Below are 12,031 nucleotides of genomic sequence, written 5' to 3'. Positions count from 1 at the left end.
GCACTTGCCTGCCTTTCATGTGGGAGAGCACTGCTCAGGGCCCAGGCAGGAGCAGTCCCTGCAAAGGTCTGGTCTAGACCCATGGCAATCAGAGCCCACAGAGTGTTTATGTATCTTGCACAGGCAGTCCCAAGTCTTGGAGAGCAGACACCAGGACATGCAGTTTCCTCCCACATGAGTACCCTGTGTCTGTGAGTGGGAACAGGGCAGTGCTGTGCCCATGCAATGGCTCAGTGAGCCTCTGTTTCCTCCCTGTCCCTTCTTCAGACTGGCTGTCACCCAGCTGTGGGGAGCAGAAGCCAGAGGTCTGAGCCACATTTGTCAGAGGTAAGAAAGGTTTCTTGTTTCTTTTGAAGTAGAAGGGTCTTTGATTAAAGAGACAAAATATTGTTTATTAATTATTCAACTAAACTTTGTTGTACGTCTGTTTAGTTTGTTGAAAGGAAGTCTATGCTTTCAATGAGTATTCAGACAAGTGTAATGAGAGGTGATGGAAGGGAACTGAAAAGTGGAATGATGGAGGAGATGTGTCAGAAACATCCCACAGGAGAAGGTACTTTCACTATGGAAGTACTGGGACCCCCTGCCCTAGGTAAGTGCTGAAGGAAGCAAACACTAGCAAAATCATTTTTTTTGCTGACAGGTCATGGTCTGGGCAATCAAGAATGTCTTTTACTCATCTCACCCTGTGAATTATTGAAGTGGACTTTGTACATGTGATACCACTGTCACACAAGCTGTTAACTTTATCCCACTATGATGAGACAGCAGCCAGTGCCAGGTAGAGTGTGGCCACCGTCTGTCCCCAGTGAGGACTCTGGGCACTTGAACTCTGACCACTGAGGGGATCCAACGAGCCAGGAACAGCTGCTGCCAAGTGTTGCATCAACCTTGCCATACAAGTGAACAACAAAGTGCTGAAAACCATTTTTTTCCCCAGGTAACAGCAAAACTTCCTTTCCATGTAAAACTGCAGTTAAGCTTTATTGAGTGATTTGTTCTGATAGAGCTCACAGCCTTTGCGATCTCCCCACAGTTGTGTCCTAGCCAAGGACTGAAGTGCATGCAGGGCCTGGTTTTTCAAAGATGTTTGTCTGGGATGAAGGAGAGGAAGCAGTGGCTCTCTACAGAATATCCCAAACAGCATTCCACTAATTTAAATGCAAATCAGGTAATAATACACTTAAAATCCCACTTCATTTGAAAGTCCTATTTTTGTGTCTGCATAATGCATGTCCTAAAACTGAATTCACAGAGTACCCAATTAAAAACTGAAGGACTGTTTTACTAATACTGTTCTCTATCAAATCACATTCTCACCTCTTTGACACACTGAAATTAGGTTTAACCGTTTCATAAATGCGTCAAAACCATACCAAATCACAAGCAGATACTCCATACTGTTAATAGCATAGCAGAGAAAGCTCAACTTAAAATTGCACTTTCTGAATATCAGACAAACTCCTGCCCACATGAGTTTGAAGCAGCACAGACTTTCTCTGTCAAGTTTTGGCACTGCTTTTTTGTGTAGATCCCAGCATGCAAGGCAGATCTGCTTCTCCACCCTTCCCCTCCCACTAAGCCCAACTAGGGTGGGCAACACAACTGTGTGCCAGAAGGGCAGAGCCATAGCACTCCTTCCTCTCAGTGTGCCTAGGAAATGTACACAGCTCTCCTGTAGACTTTACATCCCAGCTCACATCCTCAGCTTTCCCAGCCAGTCACTCCTGGGATAGGACCAGTTATTTATTTCCCCAGTCCCATGCCAGATTTTAAGGTGGGAGTCAAGCCTTTCTCATCTTCCTAGCCTTTCTAAGTTAAAGACCAGACAATTTTTTTGTTGTCTTTTCCAGTCCTGAATCTGCAGGATATTGTGAGACTCCACAGCAGTCCGCATATTTAAGGATGGTTTCAGGTGCTCCAGATGACAGTGGAAACATGACACTTCACCTGGATGTTACCTCAAGATTGGAAGTAGAAGGTAAAGAACTCCATTTGCACTGGTCTTATGTTGATCTCATGCTTTGAAGCAGAGCTGACTGATAATTCCTGGAGGATGTTACCACCTGTGTAAAGGAAGAATCAGTTAAACCTGCTTTTCTCCCAGAACTGTGTATCAGTATTTGACCTGAACAGCTAATATAGCTTAATTAGAACAACTTTAGTTTGATCTCCTAAATTACTAACATATGGCTTACAATAATTATCTATGAGCAAACCATTGCATTTTTTAAAACAGTTCTGTTTCATGGCATAATTGTCACATCCCTTCCACACTAATATCAGTCTTCTTTAGCAGCCATGAATGTTGAACACTGCACACTTTGTAAACTTCTGGAGTGATCTGTGTAGAACTTTTTAGCCCTAACACATCATTGCATTTGCCTTGCTAATGGACACCACACCTATCTATAAATCCCAACCCTGGTAGAATTAAAATTTAAGAAAACCCAAATAAATTTCAATACTTTTTAATTAACCTCACTTGCCCATTTTCATGTGTAAAACATAAGATGTAGCTCTGATTAATTACTTCTGACCTTCATCACGTAATAGAGCAGAAGGGTTCATGTCACTGATATATGAGAGGGTGCTCCAAGCTGCCACAGAAGATGTGTGAAAGGAAAGGAAACCAGAGCAATTTCTAATTTCCCTGTGGTGCTTTAGATTTAACTCACAGCTGTTTGGGCTGTGTATTTGTCGTTGCCAACTATTTCCAGGGCCATGAGTTGTGAAGCACTCCTCGCATTTAAATAATCAGTTTTGGGTTTCTTTTCCCCAAACACAAATAACTGCTCATCACAGGCAACAGACTGTGAAGGTGCAGAATGTGGAGAAAAAGCCCGAGGACTCAGACACAGAGAAGGGAGTCAGACATGTTATGTGTCAGAGGTGAGCAGACAGTGCTGCTGGGGGTGCTGACTCTTTTGGACTTCTGGTCCTGGCCAGTGTCAGTGATGCACCCTGGCATTACCAGGTGGAGTAACTTTTGGAATAGCCTGAAATTCCAGGGCCCCCTTGGCATGTGGCTCTGTCCAACTGTGGTATCTGCCCCAGCTGGCATTAACCAGGACTTCTACCTTCAGTCTCAGTACATACTGAGAGCTGAATGCAGCAAAAGTCCAAACTAACTTTCTACCCTTTCAAATCCTCATTTTTAAGCACTCTAATTAATATCTAACATCAGTTCAAAAGGCTTACTATTGTCTTTTAAATGTAATGTTAACACACTGAGTGAATAAATATTATGCAATATGTTCCATTAATTTTCAGTCAGCCACCTGATGCACAGGTTTTTGGTACCATCATATGGAATGAATACTATGTTCCTCTGCTCTGGGCTCAATTATAATGATCATGCCATGCCAATTTTGGCAAGAGTAATTTACTCACTTTTCTTTTTTTTTCAGTTTGGAACCAGGATAATTATATTAATGCTAAAGATAAGATTACATTAGATAAGGAGTCATGCTGCCATGCTGTCAGCAATGTGGGTTTTACTCAGGAATTCATGCTACCTAGTGCTTTGAGCAGGAGGTAAAGCAAGCAGTGGCACAGATCAGACAACCATATTGAGTCCAAAATGCTGAACAGAGATTTCTACTTGGAAGAATAATAGTTGGAGCTGGGGAAATCTAGGTAGGTATTAGAACAGAATTAGAGAGCAATATTTACCTGAACTGATTAGGAGTCTATAAAATATTGCTCTAATGTGGTGCATATTTAATGTTCGATATAAGCATGCTTCAGTTTTAAATGTTTTCCTAAATTCCTGGTGTCCCTTTCAGGCAAACTATCCCAGCCAGCACCTGCAGGGCCCTTGCACTGAAAACCCAGCAGTGGAAACAAGCTGGGAGGGCATCTGGAAGGTATTTGCTGCTGAAGCCTGGGCACATCTTCTCTTGAGCTGTGACAAGCTGCCTGGTGCATTCCAGCAAGCTTCTTCCTTCCTTTCACTAACACTCCACAAAAAAAGTTAATCTACCTGACTAATGGGCTGAGCACAGCTGAAATCCACATCTTTGGTGTGGCTTTGCTGTGGCTGTGTTCTCAGGTTTGGGCAAGAAATGTAAGTAGGTCTCTCTTAGTGATTTGATTCCAAAAAATGCCAGAGCCCCACAATACTGTGTGTCTTTTTATCTGAGTTTTTGCAAATTCAAGTAAGAAGATCATTCCAGGAAAGAAATCAGCAAGGAATTGAAAAAGAGACCTGCTGTGAATATATAATTAAAAGTCTCATTGACCCATTGAAGGGGAAAGGGGATTGCTGTTTGAAATAACAAAGGAGTGGTGCAAAAGTTGACAAGAGCTCTCTGAAATGACAGGCAGAATAGGAGCCGCAGAGGAATACTTGGAACCTTGTTTTCTGTGACTCTTCCTCACTTGGGTACTAATGAAGTCCTAAACTTATGAGAACTGTCAGTGCCCACCCTAGTTCATCTGTGGCATCTGTGCCTGTTTACCAACACAAATCTTTACTGAGGAAGAAAAATATGGGTATGAGTGTGGCCATCCAAACAAAGACACTTTGTACCCCGGAAAATGGCAATGAGGAACCCAAACCCCACAAAACCGGAGAGCCATTTGGCTCCTGACTCTGCCAATAGTTTACTTGTACAAAGTACCTTTGTACTGGGGATTGATGGCAGGAAATATAAACTCCAAAGGCTAGTGGAAACCTGGGAAATGCCAGAGGTTAAAGCCAGAAACTTTTATTAATGTGGTAATGCTAGGAAAGGAAGTGAGTTTAAACATAATTTCTGAACTAAAAGAATCTTACCACAAAGCCACAGTAGGAAAATGTGGGTTTGCTAATTTGGCTTCTTTCTTTTTCTTTCTCTTCCCCTGAGAGCTGCTAGTGCTGGCACTGGTTACCTACCTTACCCAGGCAAGGTCTTCTGTGATGATGGGATTTGCAATCCACCTTGAGCAGGCAACTGGAAAGATGACCAGATTAGCAGTTTCGTATAAAAATACACGTAAATCACAGCTCTCACCATCTAACATTATTCCACCTGACAATAAAAGAGGATTGTGATTAAAACTTGTAAGAACAGAAACAAGTTTGGGCTGGTTTCTGTTCTCATAAGGGTCTGCTCAGGGACTGAAGGAAGGAGGTCAGCCTGGTGGGAATGAAAGGTGGCCATGCTCACACACTGCACCTCAGTAGTTTTCCAGCACTCTGTAAAGCTCAGTTCAGTGGCTTTCCTCTGCCTGTGGTGGTGGAACAGGTTTTTTTTGCAGTTTTGATAATAAAAAAACAAACGGCACAAATTAACAAACAAAGACAGTGCAATGGAGCAAAAATCTCAATCTGGGCACACCCTCTCATCAGGGAGGGTAAATAAACAGCTTTTCTCTATTTTCAGCTCTCATTCTTCAGATTTGAACTCCACCCATTGTACCAGTCACCCCCAAAAGAATCAGCAGGTCTCCTGGCAAATGTATAAAACCAGAACAAGTCAGGACACTATCACATAGTGTGCTATACATCATCAGGTGCTCAATTTTATCAAAGGAGAGGACTTTAACAGGTCAGAAGCCACAATGTCGGGTAAAAGCTTCCAGGGACTGAAGGAACAAGCTGAAGGTGCAGCAAAAGATGCTGGTAAGAAGGATTAAATATTGTTGTATATTTGGAGGGGGGCTTAGCTGCTAAATACCACAACCCATAGCTGCATCAGTGCTAGCAGGACACAGCTTCCTTTTTTTTCCTCACTTTGCAAGTTTTGGCCATCACCTGGAGAAGGCCACAGGCTAGCCATAGCTCTCAAAGCTGCCTCAACCCACTCACCCACTTCTCCCTCTGTGGCTCCTGGGCATTGTCCGACTCTTATCACTCTCCAAAATGTTAAACTTAATATTTTTAGAGCAGTGAAGCCTTTTTTTGGTGATAACTACCTTCTTATATTTAGCATTTGCATTGCTCAGGGTGGTCTTTTTTCATGCTCTGTGGTGGTTTTTAATCAGCTCTCCTTTTATTATGTTGGAATTAAGCTTTGATTAACATTTGCCATTTGGCCTGTCAGTGTCTTCTGGTAATGTAACTACATTGATTGCAATGGATAGTTTGTAATGTATAGGACATGTTTCTGTTGTGTTCTTCAGCACTGATCACCAGACTGCAGGGTTTAAAAAGCCCTGTATAAGGCCAAGCGCTGTTGTCATTAGCACTGGGCACTGGAAACCAACTTTTCAATGCAAAGCATAAAAGCTTTTCCTTCAAATGAAAAATTGCAAAATGTGTACAGCTTATAGTAGCTTTTTATAGTATATTCCCTACCGCATGTGCCTGCTGCTCTTTCCTGGTAGTGTATAATTTGATTAGATATGGTTCTGGATTCTGGTCCTGCAAACACTTCCTTGTATAGCTGAAATACAGGAGTAGCATCATTGATTATATTGAAGTTACAGAGAGTTTCCATAAATCTGGGGACAAATGTGTAGTAGCCCCATAAACACTACAGAACCCCTTTCTGGAAAACAAAATATATTGCTGCATCCTGAATATATTCCTGCCACTGAGGGGGCACTTTACTGTTTCATAAACTATCAGCTATCTTACAATTGCAAGGCATCTCACTTTTTTAATGTTTCATATTCTAGAGTTGATCTGTTATGTTTCTAGTTTCTGCTCCTCTTCTTCTACTCATATCTTGTTTGTAAAAATCTCTTGTCTCCTGTCCAGCTCTGTTTAATGCACTTGCTTCTGTTTTAGAACAGGCCTTACTCCCAAACGGCCCATAAGGAAAATGCACATTAGATGGCCAAACTACCCCAAGCATAATAAGGTAGAAAAATCAATAAAAGCAAGTGTAGTGTTAAATAAGCAGCTTGCAGCTAAATGTCATCATTCCAACTCACTGCTAATCTTTTCTTATCTCCTGCTTATCTGCCATTGATTTGCTCAGCTGACCGAAGGTGCCAGGTGAGTGCTAATCTCGGAGCAAGCTGCTGTGGCAGCACACAGTGCCCAGGGTGCCCTGTGAAGGGCACAGCCTCAGCCTGCTCTGTACCAGCCCAGGCACTTGCCAGGGGCACAGCCTGCTGCAGGCGTGCAGAAAGCTGACTGATGTACCGGAAACACGAAGAGCTGGAAAGGGTTTTGATTTTGTTTTCCCTTAATTACAGCAAACACATTGGGACAGGCCACTCAGGATGCAGTCAACCAGATTACAGATGCAAGCCAGAAAGGTAGGAGCAATGACGTTCAAAGCAAGATGGAGCAGCTCAACACAAGCCAGAAGCGGCCCGTGCTCATTCTCCTCTGTCCCACAGGTGTTCTCAGGCTGAAAGTCCTTGGTTTCAGTGACCACTTTGTATAACCTTTAACATTTTACAACAACTTTAACAATTTTATAACAACTTGTATAAATCTCACAAAAGGATTTCAGGATCTGTTGCTTAGTAGCTCCACGCGTGCTGGCAGACTGTAGCTGACACTCCCCAGCCACCAAGTCTTATGCACAGCATTCAGACATTGGCTTCCTCTTTAGAAAACTTGTGGGGACAGCTCTTCTTTCTAGAGGATTAAGTAACTCTATGTTACATCTTGCTCCCCCCACCCCAGCCCTCAGGGCAGGGGTCTGTCCAGGTCCAGCTCTAACACTGGATCCCAGCACCTGGTGGGGCGGCAGCTGGGGTCAAACGTTACTGATCCTGCAGGTGAAAAGATGTTGTCAAGCAAGTGTTGGCATCCTGCAGCTGGGCATTGGGAACAAGTTAAACTAAAAACTAGGCTGATTTTGTAAAATTGTTTAATAAGATTCTGAGTAATTGCTAATATAATATTAGCAATTTTGGGGTCTAAAATGTTTCATAAAAGCCAAAATGCACTGGCAGTATCCCCTTAGAGCTGACACCTTTCACAGCTCCATGGATGTGACAAGAAGGGCAGGCTTGGGCACCTGTTGGTGTTAGATGAGGAGGCAGCAAAATGTCCGGGATCTTTTTTGGAGATATATCACTCCTTTTTTGTAGTCTAATCATTTTCACACCTCTCTTCTATCATAAGTGTTAAACCATGTTGTATTTTTCCAACTTTCTGCTTCTCTTTTTCCCTCTCTTGCAGCTTTTGACAAGGCTTCCAAGACAGCACAAGATGGAGTAGAAAAAGTGGCCGGACAGGCTGCAGAAGCAATGTCTGGCTTTGGGAAAAAATGTGGATTTAAAAAATGATGCTAATTCAAGTCAACAGTACTGCTTGTAAAAATCTCTCTTTGGTCTGCTATTACCTACTTCTTTGTGTAGAAAAATGAAAGCTTTTTGATATCTGGATAATTTTGTTCTCTTCAAATACAAATTTTTAAGGCAGAAGGTCCTCCTCCATCCTTTACATAGAAAACATACATCATTTAGCATGTCTGCTCACAATTGTCAACACGGCTGAAAAGGTTTCAGCAATGCTGTTGCCCTGCTCTTACAACAGCTCAGTGATTATTGCCACATTTGCTGAGTGTATTTACAAAGCCAGTGAAACTCTTCATAATTAGGACACCAGAACAGTCATGTGATGAAACTGAGTCTTCATCCAATAATCAAAAATTTAGCTGGGGTTATATTTCTTGTCAGTTGTTTGTTTGTTCCCATCCCCTGCACTTTTAGATTAAGATAAATAAAGGTACTGTAAGATTTCCCCTACTCAGATCATCTTGTTATTTAATCTCATTATTTTGGGTTTTCAGTGAAGGATTGCACAGTGTCTTGCTAATCTCTTTTGCCCTCTGATTCAGAGCCCTGTGAGGTCACTGTAAGGGAGGGGAGTACTGAACCCTTCTGCAGTTTGGCAGATGGATGGAAACCAACAGCCCTGCACTGCAGAGGAGCCCTGTGGTGTCTGGGAGTGAACGGAATCGTGGTGTCCACCCCCTTCTCCACTCTCCTACACATCTGGTGCCCATCTAAGTAAATATCTTGTTTCCATCATCCACAACACATCTCCTGTTAAGTGTCCTGGGGACAAACCCCAGTCATTACCCCAGTGCTCACCTGGGACACTGCTTTTGAAGCTGAGTGACAGCACTGAGGTGTGAGAGATCCCTGAGGGTGCTCTGCTCTTGCTCCAGCCAAGCCTGAGCTGTGGTTTGTGTGCAGGCTGTGTGCAGGCTGTGTGCAGGCTGTGTGCAGGCTGTGTGTAGGCTGTGTGCAGGTTTTGTGCAGGCTGTGTGCAGGCTGTGTGCAGGCTGTGTGCAGGTTTTGTGCAGGCTGTGTGCAGGCTGTGTGCAGGTTTTGTGCAGGCTGTGTGCAGGCTGTGTGCAGGTTTTGTGCAGGTTTTGTGCAGGCTGTGTGCAGGTTTTGTGCAGGTTTTGTGCAGGCTGTGTGCAGGCTGTGTGCAGGTTGTGTGCAGGCTGTGTGCAGGCTGTGTGCAGGTTGTGTGTAGGCTGTGTGTAGGCTGTGTGCAGGCTGTGTGCAGGTTTTGTGCAGGCTGTGTGCAGGCTGTGTGCAGGCTGTGTGCAGGCTGTGTGCAGGTTTTGTGCAGGCTGTGTGCAGGCTGTGTGCAGGCTGTGTGTAGGCTGTGTGCAGGCTGTGTGCAGGCTGTGTGCAGGTTTTGTGCAGGCTGTGTGTAGGCTGTGTGCAGGTTGTGTGCAGGCTGTGTGCAGGCTGTGTGCAGGCTGTGTGTAGGCTGTGTGTAGGCTGTGTGCAGGCTGTGTGTAGGCTGTGTGCAGGTTTTGTGCAGGTTGTGTGTAGGCTGTGTGCAGGCTGTGTGTAGGCTGTGTGCAGGTTTTGTGCAGGCTGTGTGCAGGCTGTGTGCAGGCTGTGTGTAGGCTGTGTGCAGGTTTTGTGCAGGTTGTGTGTAGGCTGTGTGCAGGCTGTGTGCAGGCTGTGTGCAGATTGTGTGTAGGCTGTGTGCAGGCTGTGTGCAGGCTGTGTGCAGGTTTTGTGCAGGCTGTTTGTAGGCTGTGTGCAGGCTGTGTGCAGGCTGTGTGCAGGCTGTGTGTAGGCTGTGTGCAGGTTTTGTGCAGGTTGTGTGTAGGCTGTGTGCAGGCTGTGTGCAGGCTGTGTGGGTGCTCCGAGGCAGTCCCAGCCAGCCATGGCCTGTGCAGGGATGGAGCCATTGCCACACAGGCAAGGGGTCAATCTTCTCGCCTAGGAGATGGAAATATTTATTTGAGATTGCTGCTTGCTGGGCAATCAGAGGCTGTGCAGCCAGACATGATGCCCTCTTAGTGCTGCCTCTGTCAACAGAAGGCACTAATACCCACTCACTCACAGTAAGTGCTCTTAACTCAGCCTCAGGCTGTTTCTCATTGCTAGGCAATATTTCCTTTCTTTTTTCTTTTTTTTTTCTTTTTTCTTTCCCTCTCTTGCTTTGAAGCCTTACCAGCCTGTTTCAGTAAGAATATAATTTGTGTCTTACAAAAGAAAAAACAAAGCATGGCCAAAACGATTTGGCTGCAATGAAATAGGGCAGTCCTGGCCTGTTTGAGGTATCAGAGTCTTGCGCCCCTTGACCAAGAGCTGTGGTTGTTCCAGATTTGGAAGCCAATCTTTGTGAATTTGGTCCAAGGAGAGACTGGTTCATCACTGGACCCAAAGACCACCCTTGTCTGCAATCTGCACAAGGTCTGCATGAACAGAAAAGCCTTTACAGGACCTTATAAGTAATAGACCATCTGTGAGTAAACATAGTCCAGGGCTTTGCACAGTGCAATGCCCTATGCAATGGCTCCTGTCATTTAAAGCTTTAAAAAGCCTAAATATTTACCCAAGTACAAGCTCACAGAAAAAGCATTAGACTATTGCACTCTCAGTTACTGGGCAACCCCCAACAGTACTTTATTATTTAGTACTTTTCACAGTTACCTTCCTGATGGTGAAATCTTTGGAGACTGAGCTCTTGAGGCTCAGCATTTCAGACACCAATGTGACCCATACACCACTCTCCATCACACCTTTTTTTTTCTGCCTGCAAATCACTTAAACATTACCAAAAAAATTGTACACTTTTAGGTATTTTTACCAGTAAAACCTGTTATCCCCCTGCAAGACACTGCTCCTCCTGCTTTGTTCATGAGGAATGCAGCCCTGACTCCTGGTGTGCAGTTTTATATCCCTTTATTCCAGTTGTCTTCAGTAACTACACAGTTCCCACTGCACTGGCCCAGTGTTGGCAGCAGTGCTGGCAGGGTAGGGACTGCATAGCCTGGCTGGAGGGACTATGGAAGGTCACCCACTGAGTTAAGAGAGGAGAAATCACTTTATGCATCCAGCCAGGGAGCACCCAGAGGCAGTTCCTGACTCCTGCTCCCCAGTGCAGGGATGCCCTTGTTGCTTCAGGAGCCTGATCTCAGAGCATTTCACATCTCTTTGTCCTGAGATGCAGACTGTGCCATGGGCACCCGTGAGTCTGAGTCACTTGCTGGCAAGTGTTTCCAGGTCTAAACTTAAGCACTTTGCTCCACAAGTAAAGTCCCTGCCTTAGTCACAGTGCTCTTTGGTCTGGAAGTATTTGGGGCTCTCTCTCACATCACACAGGGACCCATGACCCAGCTCAGGACTGCATCCTCCTATCCCAACTGAAGCCTCCAGATGTTCTGTAAAAGTAAAGCAGACATCCCTAGAGCTCCTAGCAGCTCTTGTGCCATCAGCCCTGGACATGTGAAGTTATCTAACACCAGAGTTCTCAAACTTCCTTATATTTGGTGGTGGGTGTGCCTGCAGCTGCCTGAGCTGTGAAATGCTGAGCACAGAGGATTCATGTTTCAACCTGGCTGGGCTGCCCAGCCTGAGCACCTCTGCTCCATGTGCCACTCCAATGCCCCAGAGACCTTCCCAGGGTGGCTGAGGGGCAAACAGCCCTCCTTATCTCCTCTTCACAGCTCAACAGGCCAGGGGCATGGCGGGGCACTGATTTTACCAGATTTTTATCCTTCTCTTGGGTGAATACTGTAATTAATGGTCTAAAGGTTATCAAGAATCCAAGCTCTCTGAAACCTGTCTTTGCAGCTGTAGTTTCCTGTCATGTGGCAAAGTAAGATCAAGAAACCTGGAGATGAATAAACTGTTGGTTTATTCTTGGCCCCACCTCCCA

General features: G+C 44.7%; 1 long non-coding RNA gene across 1 annotated transcript; it reads right to left on the bottom strand.

Annotated features, from left to right (window-relative positions):
* Positions 1-957: 957 nt before the first annotated feature.
* LOC128791600 (uncharacterized) lies at positions 958-5,362 on the bottom strand. The gene is made up of 2 exons (XR_008432085.1): positions 4,880-5,362; positions 958-2,066 (listed from the first exon to the last, which is right to left on the bottom strand). It is a non-coding gene; the product is annotated as an uncharacterized LOC128791600 (long non-coding RNA).
* Between the last annotated feature and the right edge of the window lie 6,669 nt (positions 5,363-12,031).

The sequence above is a fragment of the Vidua chalybeata genome, chromosome 8 (genome assembly GCF_026979565.1).
Source record: "Vidua chalybeata isolate OUT-0048 chromosome 8, bVidCha1 merged haplotype, whole genome shotgun sequence".
Lineage (NCBI taxonomy): Eukaryota > Metazoa > Chordata > Aves > Passeriformes > Viduidae > Vidua > Vidua chalybeata.
The sequence above is the reverse complement of the archived record's forward strand: the minus strand, read 5'-3'. Positions and strand labels throughout refer to the sequence as shown.